At 35.1% G+C, this 15,099-nt stretch overlaps 1 non-coding gene across 1 annotated transcript; it reads left to right on the top strand.

The window, feature by feature from the left end:
• The first annotated feature begins 12,148 nt into the window (after window positions 1–12,148).
• On the top strand, window positions 12,149–12,251 carry LOC145785134 (U6 spliceosomal RNA). Its single transcript, XR_014291127.1, has one exon. It is a non-coding gene; the product is annotated as a U6 spliceosomal RNA (small nuclear RNA).
• Window positions 12,252–15,099: the final 2,848 nt, after the last annotated feature.

Below are 15,099 nucleotides of genomic sequence, written 5' to 3'. Positions count from 1 at the left end.
CTGACCAGATTAGCAATTGAACCAAGCATATCAGCGTATGATTACAATTTTATGTTGAATGCTTTTTAACGCATCATTATGTCCATAAATTGCTCAGAAATGTAAAATATTTTGTCTGTTAACCATTGTAAAGCTGTTAGTATATGCAACTTTGTGCAGAAAAGTTACCCCTCTAATTTTTTCTCTTCGCGGCACGATATCCGGCCGTGTTATATCGTAGGCCACGGATACACACTAAAAAAAATTGTAAATTCGTCATATAAAAATGCAACTTACCTAATATTTCTTGCAGCCATCGTATTCCAAAAAATTGTCGAAATTCAGAACTATGTTAAAACTTCAGTAAGGCTAATAAACAGACAAGCTAACTTGTTTCTGACTCTCATAGCACTAAACTAACAAATGAAACTGGACTGATCGCAAAATCTCAAGCAGTTCGACCTAGAAATAGAAAAAAGCGCGACCTACTTGTCTGTTGCGAAAACGCAACGTTTGTCTTATATAGGTTAACGACGATATGTATCTAATAAAATTATTTCATCATCATGAAAGCATGAAGGGAAAGTATTTCATTATCGTTTAACAATTTCATTCAAGTCGGATTGGGCTACTTATGCAACGAGGATTGGATGAAACTTATAGTGTGTTATACAAAGCAAACTTTTTTTATGCCATTTTTATTGCTTTCTGTTGTTTTTTATTTTAAGACCAAATGATGTAATTTATGATCACAGGATGTAGTGTTGGAGGTTTACTGCAAGGAGTTAAACGATGATTGTAAGACAAACTTCAAAAAGTGGAAGGAACAAAAGCATTGATCACTATCAACTTTCAAAAATACATCTATTATCCTATTATAATTAATAACAAAACTCAATACTAATAGTAAAATTCCATTAATAATTGCAATTTTACAAACACTTATAGGCCTACTATACTATTTGTAATCAGTTACACAATATAGTAGCTTAAACTTTTAATTTGTTGTTGTTCGAAGTAACTGTCATTACTTTGTTGTGCTTAGTTAGACTAGACAATAAAGTATCAACTGCATTAACGATTCTCATCGTAAAATTTTAAACAAATTGAAACATTTTGGTTTCATGCTGATGGAAATCAAAAGCGTGAGTAAAATCAGCACTTTAATTTAAGAGATTGAATCTATTTGTCTGTGGGTCAGTAGATTTTTGCAACATTGCTATTGCTTGACGCTTTTTAAGTTTCAATATATGTTATTACTACCCTTTCATCAATATGTAAAATCTAAGTGTTTAGTTTTTATGACTTTAATTGTGTATGAATAGATTTTAATTTTGTGTAAAATATAAAAGCTAGCATATTCTTACGCGAAAAGTCTTACTATGCATTGTACTCACTCCTGAATTGTCATGAAGATTTATTTCAGTATTTACGAAAAAGATGTTGATGCTCATTGCACTATAATGACCAAACACCCTTAAAATTCTTTAAATAATTTTTGTGGTAATATAGCTTTCATTTTGTTTGACTGTTAAGTTATAGAATCGATATGTGAAGGATGTTTTAATAAACTTGTTTTTTTTATTTACCAACGTTAGCACTTTTTTATGATAATTATTGTCATGGTTGTAGTTATGATTGATTGATTATTAAAAACTATAATCCAATAAAATTCACAAATGATTTGATAATAGCATGTTCATAGACATTGTGTTGATTATTATAGTTCACTTTGTAGATTTGTTGGCCTATATACAGCTTTAACCCTTTTTCCTGTGACGTTTTTTGGCTAGTTGACCTGCGGACGGGGGGTCGGTTCGACACTAGCACTTTGAGCTCGTTTAACTCAAAAACTACGCAAGATAGATCAATCAAATTTTCACATGATGCAGATAATTTATCTGACAACACAGCATCGAAACTCTTTTGCAATTTGTTCAATTCGAAAACAAAAAGTCACAAAAGCGGCTGACTGATAGATTGCGTTACAATACGTTATAAAAACGAGGCATTGATTTCAAATTCTTTCAACCCAACAAACAACTTTGCTTCAAATGACACAAACGTCCAAATTTATGGAGAAAAAGATATAGGCCTACACCGTTTTGTGAAAATAAGCTTTTGAAGACCAACATTTGAATGAAAAGTTTGAATTTATTGAGATTGTCCTAATAGTGTTTCTGCTGAGATATATCAAAACTTTTAAATCCTCGTAGAGAAAAAATAATTTTGTAATCTCTCAAGCAACTGCAAAATTACCATTTAGGTAAAGATTTAATGCTGATACAATATGCACAATGTTTGTCAAAGCACAATAATTTAGCTGCGCGTGTTTTTCCACAAAAGCCAAGCAGTTTAGATAGTCTGTGTCAAGTTCTTTTCAGTATCCATCAATCTCTCGTTTTCATCAAACATTTTCACAACATCCATAAATATTTATGTGAATATATGTGTACAGGTAGGCTACATGCAAAAGTTTATTGGCGGGACAAGAACGCACTCTTTGCTTTCGGACAAGAAATCAAGAAACTTACCACATCAGTCTGTTTGTTTTATGAGATAAACAGAGTTTTGCCAAGAATTTTCCTACTGCTTCTTGTTATAACTGCTCTTGGCTGATGCTGAGCTTCGTCGGAGTCTGCCTCGCTTTCTGACCTAGTCTTATTCTGAAACGATCAGAACTCTCGATGCACTAAATAAGTGCGAAATATATTTTCTGTAACATCTACTGACAACTGATCCCTGTTACCTTAGCAATTGAGGGTTTAGCTTCTTGTTATAAGTTAGAAACAAAATGTACTGGCCATAGAAAACAACGTAAAATTACATTTTTTTCAGCATAGTTTATCGGATGCTCTCTGATAATTTCAAAGAAACTCAGATGTAATTAAAATATTAATCAAAGCAACTCAAAACTCGAGTTTGCAAACAAAAGGCGGAATCATTACGGTTGAATGCTTTACAACAAAGCTAACTCATGAGATACCTGCGTCGCAGACCACGCACGGCGGCGCTCAGTAATCCTATTAATCCGTATAATTTGAAAACAAAAGGGCTGGCTAGTAGCTAGCTAAAATATCAGAGTATGTTATGAAAATCATGTAATATCTTTAAAACTATAGAATAGACAATAGCAACGTCGTTTAAAGTGGAATAAATACTTGAATAATTTTTAGGAAAAGTCAAGAAATTTCAAAGCTGTGGATTGCGTAGTTCTTTAATGATATTGCTTTGAAAAGTACCAAGTTCCCACCGACCCCCCCCCCCCCCCCCCCCAAAGGAAACAGATAATGATCTAAAGTTGTTAATGATCTAAAGTTGTTGAGAAGGAACAGTCTTCCTGGTGTCACAACAACTCAGCAAACATTGATTGTTGGGCCAACATTAGCCATTTGCGGTGTGTGTTGGCACAAGGTTGGCAAATTTGTCCAACATTTTGCAAACAATATGAAATTGCCTTCCTGATGTCACAACAAGGTTTATGATTGAACAGCCCGCACTGCGCTTTGCAAATCATGCGGTGTAGTCTCCACGTTAGGCATCAAAACTTTTCTAAAAACCAATGTTTCTCGGCAGCCTAGTTTTGCAAGAATTGACAGCGATTGACACGCATTTTGTCCACAAGGTTCATCCGCATCACGTCCGATGAATTAGTTGGGATGTGGGAGCATCTCAGACAGCAATAATCAAAAAAGTGGAGAGTACCACACTTAATCGGCAAATTCAAGTTAAATTTGAATTGAAGTAACTTGAATTTGCCGATTAAGTGTGGTAATCTCCAATTTCTATATCGATATAATAAGTCCTATATCAGTCGACTAGACTGCAGATTCACCAATTAGATTAAAGATCGTTTATTCATCAAAATAAGCTATAGGCTACACAATGAAATAAATAAACAAGCTAATAAAAGAAGTTAAGACAAACAACAAAGAAAGTTGACTGTAAACAGGGTCATTAGTGGGATCATTTCCCTTGGATTCATCATCTAACTAAACAATCTTTATCCTCATCATTGCAGCACTTGAAGTTGGGTGGCTCATTGGTGCCACTTGCTGAGCATGCGGCTACACTTGTCACTTAGGCTACGTTTACATGATAGGCGAAATGAAAATGACCGAAATGAAATCTCAAAGCGGCGTGAAAAAGGTTTTGTTCACATGCCATCTCATTGCGGCTGCTTTTGGTTTCGGCCGAAAGGAATACAGCCTCTACGCATGTGCGATTTTCGTGCCTGTAACTAGGCTACTGAGTACGCTGAAAATCACGCTGGTTCTTCTACCAAAAAAAAACAAACCTAGATTCTACAATAAAACATGCAATTCCAAAGGGTACATTTGTAGGGTTTCGCTACATGTTACACATTAACCACTACTGAAACGGCACAAGTATTTTCAAAATCTTTTGGGTCAATATGGACTGACATCACAAGTTCAGAGCCAATAATTTACCTGTGTTCTTCAAGAATGGACTAGCTTAATTTATTGGCTAATTATTTGCTCTTTACTAGTGCACCAGTCCAATGCATGTCTCAAATGATTACAGATGACATTGACAAAAAATCTTTGTGCTCAGTCTAAAAAACAGCCAACATTCTAGACTAGTCGGTGCAAGTATAGAATCCGCCACCTTGGTTAACATGACGTCACAAAACGGACGCAACTACTACATAAGGGGTGAAAAAAAGGAGGCTGAAAAGCGGCGGAATGAAGGTGATAAAGCGGAATGGATATGGGTTTTTTGACAATTTTACTGTGTTTTTACAATAAAAACATTAAACCAACGTCGAGTGTTGAATATAACTACCTAGAATGACATAAAATTTACCAAATTGCATCAATTCAACTAAAAATTTACCCAATTAAACTTAAAAATAAAAATATGAAACGTTTGCAACTAAATGTGTTGTAGCTATCCAATTTCTGCTCGCATTTTAATGTTTACAATAAAAGTGGGCGACAGTTTTTTCAAATGCATTGTAAAGCAGGGAATCGAACCGTTTGATTTTTTCGGTTCGGGTCCGGTTCTGGTTCAAAGATTGTTTCAAAATTTGGTTCAGTTCCGGTTTGGGTTCGAAGAAACTTAAGAGTTCCGGTTTAGCTCTGGTTCAAAATCAATGATTTGTGGTTCGGGTACGGTTCGGTTTCGTCAAAAATAGTCTCAACACCGGTTTAATAAGTTCCGGTTCGGGTCCGATAAAATTAGGCCTATATTGTCTATGATGTCACAGAACAGAAGTTGCTTACCTCAAAAAATTCCTCTCCAAAGCAACGATGATAGTGGATCGTGTGTTACGGAATAGGCTATAATTCATCCGTACAATGTGGCCTCCAAGATAACAACATCAACATGCTACGTACAACTTCAATTACCACAATGCGAACAATGACGTAATGCTGGAGTGAACCGCTTTTTTCAACCGGTTCGAGTTCGGTTAGGGTTTAAGCTAACTCAAATTTTCGGTTCAGTTCCGGTTAAGGTTCAGACAAAATCGCACCAAAACCGGTTTACAAAATCCGGTTCGGGTTCGGTTCGACTCGCTGTTGTAAAGGGGAATCTATCCTTATTCAGTATAAGCCACCCCCTGTTTGCTGTGATCGGTAAATAGTCCTTCCACTGAAAGTGCTGTAGCTTTCTCATTTCTGCTCGGATTTTAACAATTTTGCCATCGTTAGAAAGCACGATTATATATCTACCCGAATCAAATAAACACAAGCATAAAGTAAGTACTAGATTTATCTTGTGATAACTTAAACTTCACCAAATTGTAACGATTCTCAGCAATTTAATTTTTACAATAAAATTATTAAACTTTTGCAAATGGAAAGAGTATGTCTTGCTTTATGTACCTGAAAAGTTTCAGATTTATATCTTATCTACAAAACGGGCAATCGTTGTTGAAACGTAGCCGCTCGACGACACTTTTTTCCAATGCATTATAAAGGCGAATCGATCCTTATTCAGTATAAGCCACTCCTTGTTTGCAGTGATCGGTAAATAGTCCTTCCACTGAAAGTGCTTTAGTTTTGTCATTTCTGCTCAGACTTTAACAATTTTGCCATCGTTGGAAATTACAATTATATGTCTACCCGAATCAATTAAACACAAGCACAAAGTAAGTACTAACTTTATCTTGTGATAACTTAAACTTCACCAACTTGTACCAATTCTCAGCAATTTAGTATTTACAATAAAATTATCGATTTTTGCAAATGGAAAGAGAATGTCTTGCTTTATGCACCTGAAAAGTTTTAAGTTTATATCTTATCTACAAAACTGGCAATCGTCGTTCAAACGTTGCCGCTTGGCGACACTTTTTTCCAATGCATTGTAAAGGCGAATCGATCCTTATTCAGTATACGCCACCCCCTGTTTGCTGTGATCGGTAAATAGTGCTTCCACTAAACTTGCTGTAGTTTTCTCATTTCTGCTCGGATTTTAACAATTTTGCCATCGTTGGAAAGCACGATTATACATCTACCCGAATCAATTAAATACAAGCACAAAGTAAGTACTAAATTTATCTTGTAATAACTTAAACTTCACCAACTTGTAACGATTCTCAGCAACCTAATTTTTATAATAAAATCATTAAATTTTGACAAACTAAAAGAATATGTCTTGCTTCATGCACCTGGAAAGTTTCAGGTTATATCTTATCTATAAAACGGGAAATCGTTGTTGAAACGCAGCCGCTCGGGGACACTTTTTTCCAATGCATTGTAAAGGCGAATCTATCCTTATTCAGTATAAGCCACCCCTGTTTGCAGTGATCGGTAAATAGTCCTTCCACTGAAACTGCTGTAGCTTTCTCATTTCTACTCGGATTTTAACAATTTTGCCATCGTTGGAAAGTACAATTATATGTCTACCGGAATCAATTAAATACAAGCACAAAGTAAGTACTAACTTTGTCTTGTGATAACTTAAACTTCACCAACTTGTACCGATTCTCAGCAATTTAATTTTTACAAGAAGATCATTAAATGTTTGCAAATTAAAAGAGTATGTCTTGCTTTATGCACCTGAAAAGTTTCAGATTTATATCTCATCTACCAAACGAGCAATCGTCGTTCAAACTTAACCACCCAGGGAAGCTTTTTTTCAATGCATTGTAAAGGCGAATCGATCCTTATTCAGTATGCGCCAGTACGCCACCCCCTGTTTGCAGTGATCGGTAAATAGTGCTTCAACTAAACGTGCTGTAGTTTTCTCGTTTCTGCTCGGATTTTAACAATTTTGCCATCGTTGGAAAGTACAATTATATATCAATCCGAATCAATTAAACACAAGCACAAAGTAAGTAATAACTTCATCTTGTGATAACTTAAACTTCACCAACTTGTACCGATTCTCAGCAACTTAATTTTTACAATAAAATCATTAATCTTTTCTAAATTGAAAGAGTATGTCTTGCTTTATGCACCTAAAAGTTTCAGATTTATATCTTATTTACAAAACTGGCAATCGTTGTTCAAACGTAGCCGCTCGACGACACTTTTTTCCAATGCATTGTAAAGGCGAATCGATCCTTATTCAGTATACGCCATCCCCTGTTTGCTGTGATCGGTAAATAGTGCTTCCATTAAACTTGCGGTAGTTTTCTCTTTTCTGCTCGGATTTTAACAATTCTGCCATCGTTGGAAAGCACGATTATGCATCTACACGAATCGATTAAACAGTAGCAAAAACTTAGTACTAGTTTTTTCTTGTAATAACTTAAACTTCACCAAATTGTAACAGTTCTCAGCACTTTAATTTTTACAATAAAATCATTAAATTTTTACAAACTAAAAGAATATGTCTTGCTTCATGCACCTGAAAAGTTTCAGGTTTATATCTTATCTATAAAACGGGCAATCGTCGTTCAAACGTAGCCGCTCGGCGACACTTTTTTCCAATGCATTGTAAAGACGAATCGATCCTTATTCAGTATAAGCCACCCCCTGTTTGCAGTGATCGATAAATAGTTTCCACTGAAAGTGCTGTAGCTTTCTCATTTCTGCTTGGATTTTAACAATTTTGCCATCGTTGGAAAGTACAATTATATGTCTACCCGAATCAATTAAACAATAGCACAAAGTAAGTACTAACTAAATCTTGTGATAAATTAAACTTTACCAACTTGTACCGATTCTCAGCAATTTATTTTTATAATAAAATCATAAATCTTTCATAAATGGAAAGAGTGTGTTTTGCTTTATTCACCTGAAAAGTTTAAGGTTTATATCTTATCTACTAAACGAGCAATCGTCGTTCAAACTTAACCGCCCAGGGAAGCTTTTTTTCAATGCATTGTAAAGGCGAATCGATCCTTATTCAGTATAAGCCACCCCCTGTTTGCAGTGATCGGTAAATAGTCCTTCCTAACTACTTGCTGTAGTTTTCTCGTTTCTGCTCGGATTTTAACAATTTTGCCATCGTTGGAAAGAACGATTATATATCTACCCGAATCCTTTAAATGCAAGCACAAAATAAATACTACATTTATCTTGTGATAACTTACCCGAATCCTTTAAATGCAAGCACAAAATAAATACTAGATTTATCTTGTGATAACTTACCCGAATCCTTTAACCCTTTGAAGGTTGGGGGGGGGCTGTCAATTCAACTTTTTTGTATCAACAGTTGTATCTCTAAAACCACTGAGGCTGCGACTACGAGATTTCTTGACTTTTCCTAACTTTTATTCACCTCTATTGAGCTGAAATTTTGAGCGAATAAAGGTTATAAATTGAGAGATATAAGGCATTTCTCAGCACATCCTCTGATATATTTCATATTCTATTGTTCAAAATTTTCCCACCAGCTGGATGAAAGCAATTAATTTGGCCCATGTCTCGTTAATCAAATGATTTAAATTGAGATTATGTAAAAAAAAATTATTCACAACATTGCAATGCATGTTTTTCATTACTCTATCAAAAAATACCAAATAATTCAAACGTCATAAGTCACATCAACATTTCAACGTATATAAGCAGTTCTAAAATTTACATAGTTTTAATTTTCGGATATGCTCTGCGTGAATAGTTTTACAAAGTGAATCCCAAATTTTGAAACCGTGCCTTAAAAAATAACAGAGATATCACTCCAAAAGCATAAGAAGAATCGACAGCCCCCCCCCAAACTGAGCAAGACTCCAGGAGCCCAACCGCCTAAGGGTTAAATGCAAGCACAAAATAAATACTAGATTTATCTTGTGATAACTTAAACTTAACCAATTTGTACCGATTCTCAGCAAATTAATTTTTACAATAAACTCATTAATCATTGATTTGAAATTTGAAATTAACATTTATTTCAACATTACTCCAAAGTTAACAAAATCTTGAAGTTTCTAAAAAATGTGGCAAATCAGGCCGTATCTTCAGGTAGCCGGTAGCCATGCAACAACCAATCAGTAACCCAGCTATTGATATGGCTACGGGTTTATGGTTTTATTGGTATAAACGTCTAAACGAATTATGTCAACACAATCATTTAGCATGCTAGTTGGCAAGTTTGCAGATGAATGAAACGTTTTGTAGCCAATATTTAAATTTAAAAATTTATTATACAGCACTTTATTTTGCATTTATTAGATATTGGTTATCTGCACCAAACGGTAAACCACCGTTATCGTTACGTATCAGCTACAGGGGCTCACACCAATCACATAGAATACCTGTGGCTGAACAATAAGAGGAAGATGAAAAGAATGGGGGGTACCAGCAGGGATATGATTCCTGGTTATTTGGACGAATTCATGTGGAGACACCAATTCGCACGAGAACAGTACTTTCCAGAAGCTATTCGATACCCGCTGCTGTAGTATCCCCAACGCTCATATATTCGAAAGCTCTTTTTAGGGCTACAAAAAAAGTCCTTGTTAGGGCTACCGAAACAGTCCTTCTTAGGGCTACTCAACAACAAAAAGAGTAGTCCATGTTCTGTGATCACTTTAAAATTTAAAATCGATCAAGCTTCCATAAGGTTTCAATAATGCAAGCTGCAAGCAATCAAGCTGCCATTGCGCCGATCATAACGCCGCCGATGCGCTGATCATAACAAGCATTTTGCTTCTTTGTGATGTCATAGATGTTGCCATCATGTTGCTTGGTTTCCATTGGGACAAATTGATTGAAACTTTATCGTGGCGGATGGAGGCTGTCCTTAGTAATTCTGGAGTTTTTTTCTACAGATTGGATTACGGTTATAATATTTAATATCTTTTCAGGAATTCAGGTTTAGAGGTTTTTTTTGCAGATTAAATTACAGTTGTAATATTTAATATCTCCTCAGGAAGTACAGGTTTAGAGATTTTTTTTGGCAGATTAAATTACAGTTGTAATATTTAATATCTTTTCAGAATTATCGATTCTTTACTGTTTACATGTTTTTACAGACCTTCTGATGATCCGTTAGGTGAAACAATTTGTAAAGGCTTCAGATAGTAATAACTACATTTGATTTATGTTTTGTTTGTGTGGGCAGGAAGCAGTAGCATAGCCAAGAATTTTGAAAGGGGAGGGGGCTTTTGATGATCGACGGGCGAAGGCCGACGGCGTGTTTGACAACGGCGACACCCAGCGGCGGGGGGTCTGGGGGGCCTCCTCCATAAAATTTTAAAAAATTAGTTTGAATTTGGTGCATTCTGAGAGCATTTTGAACAAAAATGTCCGGTGGCATAGCAAAAGGATAAGATGATGTTTTCTTAGGCATTTTTTGGTAATAGAGCTAAGTCGCTATGTTTTCTTGTTGCAAATTCCTGGTTGAGATATCTGAATATTTGGTATTGGCAAAACTCGTTCTTTAAATGCAGTTTCGTTTAAAATTAGGCAAACTTTGTTTTAGAGACAGAAAGACTGAAAGCATCATTTTCAATCAACTTTCCGAGCAGAAACAAGAAAACTACAGCAAGTTTAGTGGAAGCACTATTTACCGATCACTGCAAATAGGGGGTGGCGTATACTGAATAAAGATCGATTCGCCTTTACAAAGCATTGCAAAAAAGCTTCGCTGGGCGGGTTTGAACGACGATTGCTCCTTTGGTAGATGGGATATCAATCTGAAACTTTTCAGGTGCATAAAGCAAGACATACTCTTTCCATTTGCAAAATTTTAATGATTTTGTTGTAAAAATTGAATTGCTGAGAATCGGTACAAATTGGTGAAGTTTAAGTTATTACAAGATAAATCAAGTACTTGTCCTGAATTTGTAGCCAATTGATTCGTGTAGATGTATGATCTTGCTTTCCAACAATGGCAAAATTGTTAAAATCCAAGCAGAAACTAGAAAACTACAACAAGTTTAGTGGAAGCACTATTTACCGATCACAGCAAACAGGGGGTGGCGTATACTGAATAAGGATCGATTCGCCTTTACAATGCATTGAAAAAAAGTTTCCCTGGGTGGTTAAGTTTAAACGACGATTGCTCGTTTGGTAGATGAGATATAAACCTGAAACTTTTCAGATAAATAAAGCAAGACATATCCTTTCAATTTGTAAAAGTTTAATGATTTTATTGTAAAAATTAAGTTGCTGAGAATCGGTACAATTGGTGAAGTTTAAGTTATCACAAGATAAATTTAGTACTTACTTTGTTCTTGTGTTTAATTGATTCGGGTACATATATAATTGTACTTTCCAACGATGGCAAAATTGTTAAAATCTGAGTAGAAATGAGAAAGCTACAGCACTTTCAGTGGAAGGACTTTTTATCGATCACTGCAAACAGGGGGTGGCGAATACTGAATAAGGATCGATTCGTCTTTACAATGCATTGGAAAAAAGTGTCGCCGAGCGGCTACGTTTGAACAACGATTGCCCGTTTTTTAGATAAGATATAAATCTGAAACTTTTCAGGTGCATAAAGTAAAACATACTCTTTTTTTATCAAAAATTAATAATTTCATTGTAAAAATTAAAGTGCTGAGAATCGTTACAAGTTGGTGAAGTTTAAGTTATCACAAGATAAAGCTAGTACTTGTTTTGTGCTATTGTTTAAATGATTCCTGTTGATATATAATTGTACTTTCCAACGATGGCAAAATTGTTAAAATCCGAGCAGAAACCAGAAAACTACAGCACGTTTAGTTGAAACACTATTTAACGATCACTGCAAACAGGGGGTGGCGTATTCTGAATAAGAATCGATTCGCCTTTACAATGCATTGAAAAAGTACTTGCTTCGGCAGTAAATATACTAAAATTGGAACGATACCGAGAAAATTAGCATGGCCCCTGCGCAAGGATGACACGCAAAATCATGAAGCGTTCCATATTCTTTAAAAAAATAAAATAAAAAAAAAATGCATTGAAAAAAAGCTTCCCAGGGCGCTTAAGTTTGAACGACGATTGCTCGTTTGGTAGATAAGATATAAACCTGAAACTTTTTAGGTGAATAAAGCAAGACATACTCTTTCAATTTCCAAACATTTAATCATTTTATTGTATAAAGTAAATTTCTGAGAATCGGTACAAGTTGGTGAAGTTTAAGTTATCACCAGAAAAAGATGGTACTTGTTTTGGATTTTTAGCCAATTGATTCGTTTAGATGTAAGATCGTTCTTTCCAACGATGGCAAAATTGTTAAAATCCTAACAGAAATGAGAAAGCTACAGCACTTTCAGTGGAAGGACTATTTACCGATCACAGCAAACAGGGGGTGGCTTATACTGAATAAGGATAGATTCGCCTTTACAATGCCTTGGAAAAAAGTGTCGCCGAGCGGCAACGTTTGAACAACGATTTCCCGTTTTATAGATAAGATATAAACCTGAAACTTTTCATGTGCATGAAGCAAAACATATTCTTTTAGTTTGTAAAAATTTAATGATATTATTGTAAAAATTAAGTTGCTGAGAATTGTTACAAGTTGGTGAAGTTTAAGTTATGACAAGATAAAGCTAGTACTTATTTTGTGCTACTGTTTAATTGATTCGTGTAGATGTATGATCGTGCTTTCCAACGATGGCAAAATTGTTAAAATCCGAGCAGAAACGAGAAAACTACCGCAAGTTTAGTGGAAGCACTATTTGCCGATCACTGCAAACAGGGGATGGCTTATACTGAATAAGGATCGATTCGCCTTAACAATGCATTGGAAAAAAGTGTCGCCAAGCGGCTACGTTTGAACAACGATTGCCAGTTTTGTAGATAAGATATAAACTTGAAACTTTTCATGTACATAAAGCAAGACACACTCTTTCAATTTGCAAAATTTTAATGATTTTATTGTATAAAGTAAATTGCTGAGAATCGGTACAAGTTGGTGAAGTTTAAGTTATCACCAGAAAAAGATGGTACATTTTTGGATTTGTAGTGAATTGATTCGTGTAGATGTATGATCTTGCTTTCCAACGATGGCAAAATTGTTAAAATCCGAGCAGAAACCAAAAAACTACAGCAAGTTTAATGGAAGCACTATTTACCGATCACTGCAAACAGGGGGTGGCTTATACTGACATAAGGATCGATTCGCCTTTACAATGCATTGGAAAAAAGTGTCGTTGAGCGGCTACGTTTGAACAACGATTGCCAGTTTTGTAGATAAGATATAAATCTGAAACTTTTCAGGTACATAAAGCAAGACATACTCTTTGTATTTGCAAAAGATTAATGATTTCATTGTAAAAATTAAAGTGCTGAGAATCGTTACAATTTGGTGAAGTTTAAGTTATCACAAGATAAAGTTAGTACTTACGTTGTGCTTGTGTTTATTTGATTCGGGTAGATATATAATTGTACTTTCCAACGATGGCAAAATTGTTAAAATCCGAGCAGAAATGAGAAAGCTACAGCACTTTCAGTGGAAGGACTGTTTACCGATCACAGCAAGCAGGGGTGGCTTATACTGAATAAGGATCGATTCGCCTTTACAATGCATTGGAAAAAGTGTCGCAGAGCGGCTACGTTTGAACGACGATTGCCCGTTTTATAGATAAGATATAAACCTGAAACTTTCCAGGTGCATAAAGCAAGACATACTCCTTGCAGTTGCGTTAGATTGGTACTTTTATTGTAAACATTAAAATGCGAGCAGAAATTATATAGCTACAACCTACAACACATTTAGTTGAAAACGTTTCATATTTTTATTTTTAAAGTTTAATTGGGTAAATTTTTAGTTTATGTCATTCTAGGTAGTTATATTCAACACTCGACGTTAGTTTAATGTTTTTATTGTAAAAACACAGTAAATTGTCAAAAAATCCATATCCATTCCGCTTTATCACCTTCATTCCGCCTCTTTTCAGCATCCTTTTTTTCACCCCTTATGTAGTAGTTGCGTCCGTTTTGTGACGTCATGTTAACCAAGGTGGCGGATTCTATACTTGCACCGACTAGTCCCAATTGAAAATGTACATCATCATGACTTTACAAATATAAAGCTATGCCTATTGCACTGATGTAGTGATGTAATGCTCAAGTACTCCTTTCCTAATACACTTTGCAGTGCAGCATATCTTTCAGAAATTGGGAGGATTGGTTGCAGATGGCTGGTTCTAAAGCACAACCAACATTCTATACCAGTGGAAAAATTCTATTATTATGACTTCAAAAACAAAACTATTTTATTTATGTTTTGTGTTCAAGTTCTTTTTGCATGCTACACTACAAATTACTTAGATATTAGATATGAAAAAAAACAAACATACTACACTACCAGTTAACTGACTATAATCAAACTACTAGGGCTAATTTCATTGCTAGGATCTCATTGCGGCGTGTTTACATAGCCGCAACCACTTGATATCGGTTTCATTTTTGTCAAAACTACCGATGTGAAATCCAGACCGCCATGAATCTCACTTCGGTCGCCGCGTGTAAACAGATTACCCGTCCGCCAAACAAACCGAAATGGAAATCTTTCATTTCGGGTGAATCTTTCACTTCGGGCGCAATGAAACGTCATGTAAACGTTCCATTTTGCAGTTTCTTTGCAATTCTTTGTTGTGATAAATGAAAACATTTGTTTATTGAGAAAATATATGAAATAAATAGAAATAGTATAAAAAAAAGTTAAAGAACGTTAAAATAACGATTAAAAAATCAAAGACAAAAAAATCGTTTTTCATGATACGCAGTCTTAACATTTTATAACCATTTAAAAATTAAAGAAAAACAACAACAA

Source organism: Aplidium turbinatum, chromosome 1 (genome assembly GCF_918807975.1).
Source record: "Aplidium turbinatum chromosome 1, kaAplTurb1.1, whole genome shotgun sequence".
In the NCBI taxonomy this organism is placed as follows: Eukaryota; Metazoa; Chordata; class Ascidiacea; order Aplousobranchia; family Polyclinidae; genus Aplidium; species Aplidium turbinatum.
This window is presented reverse-complemented; position numbering and strand designations above follow the sequence as displayed.